Source organism: Orycteropus afer, unplaced genomic scaffold (genome assembly GCF_000298275.1).
Source record: "Orycteropus afer afer isolate SDZICR_OR568_19922 unplaced genomic scaffold, OryAfe1.0 scaffold00029, whole genome shotgun sequence".
In the NCBI taxonomy this organism is placed as follows: Eukaryota; Metazoa; Chordata; class Mammalia; order Tubulidentata; family Orycteropodidae; genus Orycteropus; species Orycteropus afer.
In genome coordinates this window covers 12,165,649-12,179,276 of record NW_006921616.1, presented here as the reverse complement: position 1 = coordinate 12,179,276, position 13,628 = coordinate 12,165,649, and positions in this window count along the sequence as shown.

The window sequence follows — 13,628 nt, the reverse complement described above, 5'->3', positions numbered from 1 at the left end:
AAAAAAAAAAAAAAAAAGACCCTATGGGGCAGAGTAGACAAAAACAAGGTTTCCAAGGTTGTAAATCTTTATGGAAGCAGACTGCCTCATCATTCTCTCATGGTGGGCTCGAACCTCTGACCTTTTGATTAACAGCCAAATCTACTATGCCACCAGAACCCCTTTTGAAACTGTAAAGTGATATGTAAATGTAGATATTACAATTAAAACTCCCACAACAGGATCTGGTCACAATAGTAAAGCTGAGATTCTTTGCTGGCTGCAGCCTCATGCTGTATGAATTGTAACTGATTAGCTAATTGCTTTCTAACAGTAATTAGTTTACATGTGTACAGTACCCTTACTGTTTCAAAGCCCATAAAAAGTATCACCACCTTTGATGAGAAATTTGGCAACAATTATGAGTGGTGGCTGTACAACATGATTAATGTAACTGATATCTCTAAATCTTACACCTGAGAAAATGATGAAGTGACAAATATATTTTTACAACAATAAAAAATTAAAAAGCTATCAACTACCTAAATTGTCACAGTAAAATCTGTCTTGTACTATTCAGTTTTATATCACTGTGATCAGTAGAGTAATTTTTAAAATTTTAATGTTAATTAAATGAATTAATAAATCCTAAAATGAGAGAGGGAGTGCCTTGACCAGGAAGCAAGAAACCTATTATTTCTAGTCCTGTCCATGACAATAAGCTGTGTGCCCTTGGACAAGTGACTTAGCCTCTCTGGATCTATAGAAGATCTCTATAATGATTGCATTTTACATCATTTGTGAAATGGGATAATTATAGCGTATCTCCTAACTCAGCAAGGAAGTGAACCCTGGTGGTGCAGTGTCACTAAAGTGCTCAGCTGCTAACCAAAAGGTCCACAGTTCAAACCCATCAGCAGCTCCACAAGGAGGAAAATGTGATAGTCTGTTTCTGTAAAGGTTACAGCCTTGGAAGCCCTGTGGAGCAATTCTCCTATGTCCTATAGGATCACTGTCAAATTATTACTAGTAGGCTTAGTTTTGGTAACTCAGAAAGATAGAAACCAACCTAAGTCTCTTATTTGATGGATGAGAAGCTGTTTGAATAAAGGAGTTCCTCGGTGCTGTCAACAGTTAAGCCCTTGACTATGAACCAAAGGCTGACAGTTCAAACCCAGCCAGAGGCATCTTGGAAGCCAGTCCTGGTGATCTGGTTCCAAAAGGAACCAGCCTGGAAACGCTACGAAGTGCAGTTCTAATCTGGGGCGGCAGGAAGTAGAAAGGAATCAACCTCAACTGGGGTTTTGTTTTGTTTTCTTTGTTTAGATTTAATGACATAAAAGTTGGTAAAGGGGGCAGGGCTAGAACCAAAGGTTCTGGGCTCAAATCTTCCACCTAGTCTTCTGATATATTCCAGTACAACAGGAGCTAAAATCTTATGAAATAGTCTGGTTATTATACTCCAACTTGACAAAAAGAAAAAAAAAAAAAAATGAAGGGGTCATATGGTTCAATCATAGGAGAATTTGACTGGAACCAAGCATGCTGGTTTTCAAGCCAGAATTTCTCCTCCACCCAACTGTAGAGGTCCAATGTGCCCACCTTTTCTGATTGAAAGGATAAAAACAAACTTACTCAAAAACAGGTTTGTTAGGTGTGCCAAATGTCCTAGAAGGTCCAATCTGTTTCTTAGTACATTTATATCTTCTTTTGTCTGTATTGTCTTATTCCTTCTCCTTTATTTCAGCTTAATTTTCTGGTTGTTTGTTGTTGTTGTTTGTTTTCTACCATTTTGAAATGGATATAGAGAACATTTATTTTCAGATTTTGTTCTCTAAGATTTGCATCTAATGCTATAAATTTGTCTCTTATCACAGTTTTAGCTGCATTCCCCCCCAAGTTTTGATAGATCATATTTTCATTAAAATCCAATTCAAAATATTTTATGACTTATTCTTTGACCCAAGGGTTATTTCAAAGTGTCCTGCTTAATTTCAAGACTCTGGGGGCAGGAGGTTTTCTAGTTATCTTTTTATTATCAATTTCTAGTTAAATCCCTATTGTCAGAGAATATACTCTGAATGATTAAAATTTGGCAATCTGTTGAGAGTTGAGTAAGGACTTAGTCCATTTGGTCAATATTTCATGTGCACTTGAAAATAAGTTACATTCTTGTTGTTGTTGTTGGGGGTAAGATTCTATGTACATAGACCAGAGAGGAAGAAAACTTTTAAACAATAAGAGTCTTACTCCAGCCAAACACCACAGAAAAGAAAAAGCTGTTTCCCCACCCAAACCAGGAAAGGCCAAGTGAGAAGGACACCTACAGTCTCACCCTCATGAAACCATAATGAGGCATCTGACCTACCCCTCACCAGAGTGGTGTCAAGGAAAGCCAAAACTTTAATCTCTGTCAAGTACAATGAGCACTGCCCTGCAGCATCCTTGGAAATCACACAGCAAGCTTTGATTTCTACCTTCACCTGGTAGAAATCTACCATTCTCCTCTCCACTGGAGTGGTGTCAGAGAAGGGTTGGAGGAGAGTTAGAACTTCCACCATTGCTCAGAAGAACAAGGCCACCCACTCCTGTGGTGTCAGTGAAGGTTAAATGGGAAAGAGTGAGGAGGCACACCTACTATGTACGCCTACGGTGGTGTCAATAATGGCCACTGGGGAAGTGAAATTCATACCTGAACCCAACAGTAACAAGGTGTACCTTTAATGCTTTGGTGTCACTGGAGATAGAATTGATAATGTGGCCTCTGACACATGGAAGCAATGAGTCAGTGTTCATCCCCTCTTTGCTGAGAAGTGTCAGAAGAAACCAAATATTGGACAAACATAGAAGGTATGTGTTAGTTGTGTAAAAATGTGGGAGGTATGTAAATATATGTACATGTGTGTGTGTGTGTGTGTGTATCCTTTAGTTTTAAAAATTGATATAATCTTCCTGCAATTAATTCCTTTAATTGCTACATTGCTAAATTGTATCCATATTTACCTGTTACTGTAGTTTCTGCATTTTGATTGCTGCATAAGATTTCATTGTGAGATTATATCATAGTTCATTCATGAATTCTACTGTTGATGGGAAGTTTTTCCAGGCTTTTGTTACTGTAAACAATGGCACACTGAACATTTTTACATAGTTTCTGTTGTGTTTGTACAAGAATTTCTTTCCTTTATACTCCTTTGACTAGAATCACTGAGTCATTGGCTATGTGAATGGTCAACTTCATAAAACAATATCAGTTCTTTTTCAACATGTGTATCTCTGTAAAGGATTTCTTGGGGATCCACATCTTCTTCAATACTTGATATTATTGTTTATTTTTTAGTTTCATTGATTAAATGCGTACAGAATGATGAAAAAAAAAAAGAAGCCAGATAGAAAGTAAAAATGGATCCAGAGTCACTCTCATATACTGCTGGTGGGACTGAAAAACGATACAGCCACTGTGGAAATTGGTATGGTGATTCCGTAAAAAGTTGGAAATAGAAATACCATTTGACCCAGCAATCCCCTTACTAGGTATATATCCTAAAGAAGTGAGAGGCAGGACATGAACAAATACATGCACACCCATGTTCATTGCAGTACTATCCACAATAGCAAAGAGATGGAAATAACTGAAGTGCCCATTAACAGAGGAATGGATAACCAAACTGTGGTACATACACACAATAGAATACTACGCAACCCTAACAAATAATATAGAATTTGCAAAACACCACATAACATGGATGAACTTGGAGGATATTACGCTGAGTGAAAAAAGTCAATCACAGAAGGACAAATACTGTATTAGTCCACTACTATAAAAGTCAAGGAAGAGTTTACACATAGAAATTTTCTTTGTTGGTTACTAGGGATGGGAGGGGAGGAGAGGGAAAATTTCTAGATAAAAAATTTCTAGATTAAAAAAAAAAGATTGTCTCATCCAAAGAGGCTAAAAGGAAGTGACCTAATATTTTTCATTTGCCAGAAGAAAAGAACTGTCAACTCAGAGTTTAATGTTCAGAGTATTCTCAGGAATGATGGAAAATTCAAGATATTCCCAAATGGAAGAAAACTAAGAGAATTTATCACCAGGAGACTGACTCTAAAAGAATGGTGAATGGGAGTTCTCTGAACAGAAAATGATTTAAACAAAAAAAAGAAGAATCTTAAAACATCAGGAAGAACAAATATAAAAAGAATAAAAATATGGGTAAATACACTACAGATTCTTTTTGTTCTTGAGTTTTCAAAATTATGTTTGTTGGTTGAAACAAAAATTATAACACTGTCTGATGTGGTACTAAACGTAGATAAAGGAAATATTCAAGACAAATTTATAAATGTGGTAGGGAAAGGGGAGCAAAGCGAGGTGAGTTCTCTACACTTCACTCAACCCAGTAAAATGTTGACACCCCTAAACCGTGAAAAGTTATATCATGTAACTAATACCTAGGACAACCACTAAAAAAGCTGTTATTGCTGTGTAGTCGAGCAGATTCCAACTCATAGCAACTCTATATGAGAAACTACAACTGACTCGTAGGGATTTATAGGTTGTAGTCTTTACAAGAGCAGCTTATCAGTTCTTTTCTCCCATGGGGTGGCTGGTGCATTTGAACTGTCAACCTTTCAGTTAGCAGCCAAGTTCTTAACTATTGTACCACCAGGACTCCTCACAAATATATAAACTCAAAAACATTACAGCTAAGTCAAAATGGAGTTAAAATAAATATTCAAATAACATACAGGGAGGCAGGAAAAAGAAAACAGAATAAACAAACAATAAAAAATAAAATGGTGGACTCAAGTTCTAATAATAATTTATAATTATGTAAAATGTAAATACACCTACTCGTTACTTATCAACTTTCTAGTTATCTGACATTTCACATTTACATCAATAGTAAAAAAAAAAAAAAAGAAGAAGCTATTTTTTGCATTAACAATGTGTGTCTGGCAATAATGAATACCATGGTAAGAAGCAAGAGTAACACTGACTATGATAGTTAAGGTTAAGTGTCAGCTTAGCTGAGCCATGATTCTCAGTTGTTTGGTAGTTATGTAATGATGCAATTCGGCAGTTATGTTATGATGTAATCATTCTCCATTTTGTGATGTGAAGTTATCATCCTCCATTTTCACATAATGCCGATTTTCACATAATGACTTGGTGTTTGGGACCTACCCATGTCGATAAGTGAGGAGTGGGTACAGTCTGAATATACCAATGATAGAAAAATATTGGCAGAGTGGATTAAAAAACATCCAACTATATTCTGTCTACAAGAAACTCACTTCATCAATGTCATGAGACAAAGTGTATATGAACTGCTGTATGGAAAAGTGAATTTGCTCTGTAAATCTTCACCCAAATCACAATTAAAAAAAAAAAAAAGAAAAGATACTCACTTCAAATATAATGACTTAGGTAAGTTGAAACTAAAAGGATGGGAAAAGATACATCATGTAATCTTTAAGCACAAGAAAGCAGGTATGGCTGTATTAATATATCATAAATATATAAACTTCACAGCAAAGAAAATTACCAGACACAGAGGACTTTACATAATGATAATAAGGTTAATGTGCCAAGAATACACAGAATACACAAATAGAATAAATGAGTTTTCACCAAAAAACATAAGCTGCTGTCCTTGCTAGGTGTCTGCAGTTGATGCAGACTCATTGCATCCTGCATTCAATAGAACAACACAGTGCCCAGTCCTGCACCATCCTCACAATCATTGAATGTTTGAGCCCATCATTGCAGCCACTGTGTCAGTCCATCTCATTAAGGGTCTTCCTCTTTTTACTGACCCTCTACTTTATCAAGCATGATGTCTTTCTCCAGTGACTAGATCCTGCTGATAACTTGTACAAAATATGTGAGACATCATCACTTCCAAGGCATTCTTGCTGTACTTCTTCCCCAAAACAGATTTGTTTACTCTTCTAGCAGTCCATGGTACATTTTTCACCAACACCATAATTCAAAGGCATTAATTCTTCTTTGGTCTTCTTTATTTTTATTCATTGTCCAGATTTCACATGCATAGGAGGCAATTGAAAATACCATGGCTTGCTGGTGGAACCACTGAGACTATGGCCCCTAGCTGCCCTTCAGTCTGGAATTGAACTCACACCTATGGTTTCCAGCCAAACAAAAGACAGGCATATGAGTTGAACATTTACCTGAGCTTTATACACTCCTTGGAGAGAACAATCATTGAGAAAGAAGGGCTGCCTAAGCACAGGGAGACAGCTCAGGGGACAGGAGTCCATGGAAGGATGGACACTGGGAAGAGGTAACTATGGGGAGGAAGTGGGAGGGAAGCTGTTGCATTGTGGTAAACTGTGGTCAATGTCATGAGACAAAGTATATGTAAACTGCTGTATGGAAAGTGAATTTGCTCTGTAAATCTTCACCCAAATCACAATTAAAAAAAGAAAAGAAAAGAAAATACCATGGCTTGGTCCAGACATACCTTAGTCCTCAGAGTGACATCTTTACTTTTTAATACTTCAAAGAGTTCTTTTGCAGAAGATTTGCTCAAATGCAATATATCATTTGATTTCTTGATGGCTGCTTCCATGAGTGTTGATTGTGGATGTAAGTAAAATGAAATCCTTGGCAACTTCAATCTTTTCTCCATTTATTGTGAAGTTACTTATTAGTCCAGTTGTGAAGATTTTTTTGTTTTCTTTATGTCGAGATATAATCCATGCTGAAGGTTCTAGTCTTTGATCTTCCTCAGTAGGCGCTTCAAGTCCTCTCCACTTTGAGCAAGCAAGGTTGTGTCATCTGCGTATCACAGCTCGTTAATGAGGCTTCCTCTAATCTTGATGCTGTTTTCTTCTTCATATAGTCTAGCTCCTTGGATTATTTGATCAGCATACATCTTGAATAAGTATGGGGAAGGACAAAACTGTGATGCACACCTTTCCTTATTTAAAACCATAGAGAACCCCCTTGTTCTGTTTGACCAACTGTCTCCTGGTCTATGGACAGGTTCCTCATGAACACAATTAAGTGTTCTAGAATTCCAGTTCTTCACAATGTTATCCATACTTTATTCAGATCCTCACAGGAGAATGTCTTTGCATAGTCAATAAAATACAGGTAAACATCTCTCTGGTATTCTCTGCTTTCAGCCAAGATCAATCAGCATCAGCAATGATATCCCTCATTCCATGTCTTCTTCTGCATCTGGCTTGAATTTCTGGCAGCTCTGTTGATGTCATATATCAGAGAGTGTTTCACTGCTATTTATAAGATTTTCACTGGCCAATTCCTTGAGAAGTGGGTGTCCCCTTACTTCTTCCCAGTCTGTCTTAGTCTGGAGGCTCCGCTGAAATCTGTCCACCATGGGTGACCCTGCTGGCATTTGAAATACCGGTGGCATAGCCTCCAGCCTCAGCAACACACAAGCCACTACAGTATGACAAACAGATGAGAACACTTAATTGTGCTCATGAGGAACTTGTACATAGACCAGGAGGCTGTCATTCAAACAGAACAAGGGGATACTTCAGGGTTTAAAATCAGGAAGGGAGTGCATCAGGGTTGTATCATTCCACCACACTTAATAAATCTATGTTGTTGTTGTTGTTGTTGTTGTTATGTACCGTCAAGTCGTCCCCGACTCATAGCGACCCCTCCTTGGGTTTCCGAGGCAGTATCACTACGGAAATAGGATCGCCCAACCTTCCTTCCGAGGAATGATGCTGAGCAAATAATCTAAGAAGATGGACTATGTGAAGAAGACTGTAGCATCAGAATTGGAGGAAGACTCATTAACAACCTGTGATATGCAGATGACACAAATTTGCCGAAAGTGAAGATGATTTCAAGCACTTACTGATAAAGATTAAAGACTAGTCTGCAGTATGCATTACACCTCAACATAAAGAAAATGAAAATCCTCACAACTGGGCCAATAAGCAGCATCACAATAAATGGAGAAAAGATTGAAGTTGTTGTTACTTGGTTCCACAATCATCACCAATGAAAGCAGCAGTTAAGACATCAGATGACATATTGCACTGGGCAAATATGCTGCAAAAGACCTCTTTAAAGTGCTGAAGAGAAAAGATGTCTCTATGTTTTTCTGTTTTGTTTTGGTTTTTTATCCTGCTTTAGGTGCCAAGTCCACAGAGCAGAGTTTGTTCCACATTCAACATTTCATGAACATTTAGTTTCACTCCCCATTCACCATCCCCAACCCTAACCCAGTCTCCTCCCCTCCCTTTCCATCAACCCCCTGGTCCCCATGCCCTCATAGTTATGCACTCCTGTGTGTCCTGCATTTCCTCTGTGCGAATGTTGCCCCTCTGGTGCCCCATGGTTGATTGTTCCAAGGGATGCATCTCCATAGAGTATGTGGGTGTGTCACCCTGGGTTGAGTGGTCTGCGTATACATCTTGTTTACTATTGGGCTGAGAGACAGCCCCTGGGAGTGAGCTTTATTCCAGGCCCAAAATCCAGAGCCATAGTCACCAGATTCTATCTGACCAGTATTTCTGGTCATTATTGAGGTCTGGGATTTTGTTACACATTTTCCCTCCCACTCTATCCAGGATCTCCAGTTTTGATCCTTTCCTGAGTGGTTGGCATTGGTAGTCAGGCACCATCTAGTTCTTCTGGTCTCGAGGTCCATCATGCCCTAGGGCTGATTGCTTCCAAATGCCCTTGTTTTTTTGCATTCTTCTTGGCTTCCGATGATAGGAAACCATTAGCTGCATCTTAGATGGCCGCTTGAAAGCTTTTAAGACCCCAGTAGCTACTCACCAATGTAGGATGAGGAACAAGATTTTTATATATTTTGTTGTGTCAGTTGAGTCTGGTGTCCCCAGTACTATGGTCCTGAGTCAGTAGATCCATTGGATCTCTCTCCCACAATGTCTGGCTGTCTCTGGGGATTACTCTATGTCCGTCTTCTGTTGTTTCTGGAAGGATTGTGGGCATCTTGCATCACTAGCATCCACGCAAGATTAGCCTCAGCTGAATCCATCCCTGATCTATAATATACTCCTGTTCCCTGACCCCCATCTGATCTTCTCAGATGTTCATGTGTTTATCTGTGGCCTGGTGTTTGCTGTTAATGGTAAAGCAGTATTGTGGATCCACTGGTTGGTGTTAGCGTCTGTCATTTATATCTTATGTGCACAATTCGGTGTCCTCCCTTTTCCTAATGTTATCATGGTGGTCACAGACTCTTTCTATACCATCCCTCCCCTTACCCACATCAGCTTGTGGCTCCCAGCTAGCCCAAAATTAATCCCTTCCCTTCCCTCCCCCACCCCAGTAACCTACAGAGTGAGTTCCCTTTCTTAAACAAACCCTTCTTTTTCTTTTTACAGTAATGGGCTCATACAGTATTTGTCCTTCTGCTATTGACTTATTTCACACAGCATAAGGTCCTCCAGGCTCATCCATGTTGTGAGAGGATTCACGTATCCCCTCATTGTTCTTTAATGTAGAATCGTATTCCATTGTGTGAATGTACCATAATTTGGTTATCCATTCATCTGTTGATGGGTATTTAGGTTGTTTCCATCTCTTTGCTATAGTGAATTGTACTGAGATGAACATAGGTGTGCATATGTCTGTTCATGCCCTGCTTCTCACCTCTTTAAGATATATTTCTAGTAATGGAATTGCTGGGTCAAATGGCATTTATATTTTCAGTTTTTTAAGGAAACGCCATGCCATTTGCCACAATGGTTGTACCATTTTACAATCTCACCAGTAGTGCACAAGAGTTCCAATCTCTCCGCAACCTTGCCAGCATTTGTTATTTTCTGTCCTGTTGAACTTTGCTATTAGTGCTGGGGTGAGATGATATCTCGTCATTGTTTTGATTTACGTCTCTGTAATGACTAAAGATCATGAGCAATTCCTCATGTGTTTGTTGGCCACCAGCATATAGTCTTTAATGAAGTGTCTGTTCAAGTCTTTTGCCCATTTTTGAATTGGGTTGTTTGTCTTTTTGGTGTGAGGTGTTGACGTTTTCTATAGATTTTTGAGATAAGTCCTTTGTCAAATATGTCACAGGCAAATATTTTCTCCCAATCTGTAGGTTCTCTTTTTACCCTTTTGATAAAGTCTTTCAATGCATGTAAGAATTTAATTTTTAAAAGGTCCCAGTCTAGTTTTTCTTCTATCTCCTGTGCATTCTGGGTTATGCTTGATAGTTTATTTATGCCATAAATTAGGGCTCCCAGATTTGCCCCTATTTTATCTTTGATGAATTTTATAGCTTTGGATTTTATATTTAAGTCTTTGATCCAGCTTGAGTTTGTTTTTGTGTATGGGGTGAGGTATGGGTCTTGTTTTATTTTTCTGTAAGTGGATATCCAGTTTTGCCAGCACCATTAATAAAGAGCCTGTCTCTTCCCCATTTAATGGATTTTGGACCTTTGTCAAAGATCAGTTGTCCATAGATGGATGGATCTATTTCCGCACTCTCGATTCTGTTCCATTGGTCTATCTGTCTATCATTGTACCAATATCATACAGTTTTGACTACTGTGGCTGTATAGTAGGTTTTAAGATCCAGGAATGTGAGACCTCCCACTTTGTTCTTCTTCTTCAGAAGTGCTTTGCTTATCTGAGGTCTCTTTCTTTTCCATATGAAGTTAGTAATTGGTTTTTCCATGTCCTTAAAAAATTTTGTTGGTATCTGGAGGGGGATTGCATTAAATGTGTAAATTGCTTTAGGTAGTATTGACATTTTCATAGTATTCAGTCTACCTATCCATGAACATGGCAGTTCGTCCATTTATGTAGAGCCCTTGTTTCTCCTGTTCTTTAATGTAGAATCGTATTCCGTGTTTTAGAGGTTTTTTTTTTTTTTTTTTTTTTTTTTGTATAGGTCTTTTGTGTCTCTTGTAAGATTTATTCCTAGATATTTTATCCTTTTAGTAGATATTGTAAATGGTATTGTTTCTCTTATCTCCTTTTCAGAGGTCTCTTTGTTAGTGTAGAGGAATCCAACTGATTTTTGTATGTTGACCTTGTATCCTGCTACTTTGCTGAACCTCTCCACTAGTCCTATTAGGTTTTTTATTGAGTTTTTTTGGGTTTTCTATGTACAGGATCATATCATCCACAAATAGAGATAGTTTTACTTCCTCTTTGCCAATTTGTATGCCTTTTATTTCTCTTTCTTGCCTTATTGCCCTGGCCAGGACTTCCAATACAATGTTAAGTAGAAGTGGTGATAGAGGATATCCCTGTCTGGTTCCCATTTGTAAGGAGAATGCCTTGAGTCTTTCTCCATTAATAATGATGCTGGCTGTTGGCTTTGTATATATGCCCTTTACTGTGTTGAGGAATTTCCCTTCTATCCCTATTTTGCTGGGAGTTCTGAACAGGAACATGTGTTGGATTTTATCAAATGCCTTTTCTGCATCGATTGATATAATCATATGATTTTTTTGTTTTGTTTATGTGGTGGTTACATTGATTGTTTTTCTAATGTTGAACCATCCTTGCATACCTGGCATGAATCACACTTGATCATGATGTATATTTTTTTGATATGTTGTTGGATTCTGTTGCCTATGATTTTGTCAAAGATTTTTGCATTTATGTTCATGAGGGATATTGGTCTGTAGTTTTCCTTTTTAGTGGTGTCTTTCCCTTGTTTTTTGGAAGGAAGTTTGGACAATCTACTTCTATAGTGATACTGCCTTGGAAACCCAAGGAGAGGTTGCTATGAGTCAGATCTGACTTGACAGCAGTGGGTTTGGTTTTTTTTGGCTTTCCCTGGTTTTGATATTAGTGTTATGCTTGCTACATAAAATGAGCTTGGGAGTATTCCATCTTTTTCAATGTTCTGGAATAGCTTGAGTAGTATAGGTGTCAACTCTTCCCTGAATATTTGGTAAAATTCTCCAGTGAAGCCATCAGAGCCAGGCCTTTTCTTTGTGGGGAGTTTTTTTATGACCTGTTCAATTTCTTCTTTTGTTATGAATCTGTTCAAGTATTTTACCTCTGAATGGGATAGAATAGGTAGGCCTTCTGATTCCAGAAACTTGTCTATCTCTCCTAGGTTCTCAAATCTGTTGGAATACAGTTTTTCATACTATTCTGTCAGTATCTTTTTTATTTGAGTTGGTTCTGTTGTGATGGCACCCTTTTTATTTACCATTCTTGTAATTTGCATCTTCTCTTTCTTTTCTTTTGTTAGATTTGCCAATGGTCTGTTGATGTTAATCTTTTCGAAGAACCAGCTTATTATTTTGTTGATTTTCTCTATTGTTTTTTTGTTTTCTGTTTCATTTATTTCTGCTCTGATCTTTATTATTTACTTACTTCTAGATACTGTAGGATTCTTTTGTTTTTCTTTTTCTAATTGTTGGAGTTGTCGAGTTACAGTGTTGATTTTGTTTCTTTCCTCTTTTTTGAGGTGTGCATTTATTGCTATAAACTGACCTCTGAGTACAGCTTTTGCTGTGTTCCATAGGTTTTGGTATGATATATCTTCATTCTCATTTGTTTCTAGGAATTTTTTATTTCACTTTTTATTTGTTCTATTACCCAGTAGTTTTTGACCAGTGTATTGTTCAACTTCCACGTCTGATGTTTTTTCTTTGATCTTCCTGTTATTAATTTCCAATTTTATAGCATTGTGGTCCAAGAAGATGCTTTGTAGTATTTCAATGTTTTTTAATTTATTGGGGTTTGTTTTATGTCCTAACATACAATCTATGCTGGAGAAGGATCCATATGCACTGGAGAAGAATGTGAATTGTGCTTTTGTTGGGTGGAATGCTCTGTATATGTCTATGAGGTCAAGTTGGTTGATTGTGTTGTTGAGTTCTTCTGTATCTTTGTTGAGTTTTTTTCTAGTTGATCTGTCCCTCCTTGAAAGTGGTGTGTTAAAGTCTCCTGCTACTACTGTAGAGTTGTCTATTGTCCCTTTTAATTCAATTAATATTTGCTTTACATATTTTAGAGCACTTTCATTGGGTGCATAGATATTTATTATTGTAATGTCTTCTTTGTCAATTGACACTTTCAGCATCATACAGTGTCCTTTGTCTCTTATGCTGTTTTTCACCTTAAAGTCTATTTTATCAGAAATTAATATTGCCTCTCCTGATCTTTTTTGATTACCCTTGGCTTGATATGTTTTTTCCACCCCTTAACTCTTAATTTGCTTTTATCTTTGTGTCTAAGGTGAGGCAGCATATCAATGGGTCTTCTTTTCTTACCCTGTCTGCCACTCTTTTTCTCTTGATTGGTGTATTTAGTCCATCCACATTGAGTGTAATTAGAGATAGATATGAATTGATTGCTGTCATTCTATTGTGGGGTGTTTTTCTTTGTTTTGTTTTGTTTTGTTTTTTGTTGTGTCGTTGGTGTTTCCTTGGTCCACATACTTTTCTGTGCTGAGTTTGTTTTGTTGTCAAGTGTTTCCTCTCTTTTCTTCTTTATTGTTGGTTTTGTGCTTATTAAACCTATATGTTTTCCTCCCTTCTGGATTTTCTTAGGGAGATTGTTCATTTTCTCTTTCTTTTCTTTTGTTAGATTTGCCAATGGTTTGTTGATGTTAATCTTTTCGAAGAACCAGCTTATTATTTTGTTGATTTTCTCTATTGTTTTTTTGTTTTCTGTTTCATTTATTTCTGCTCTGATC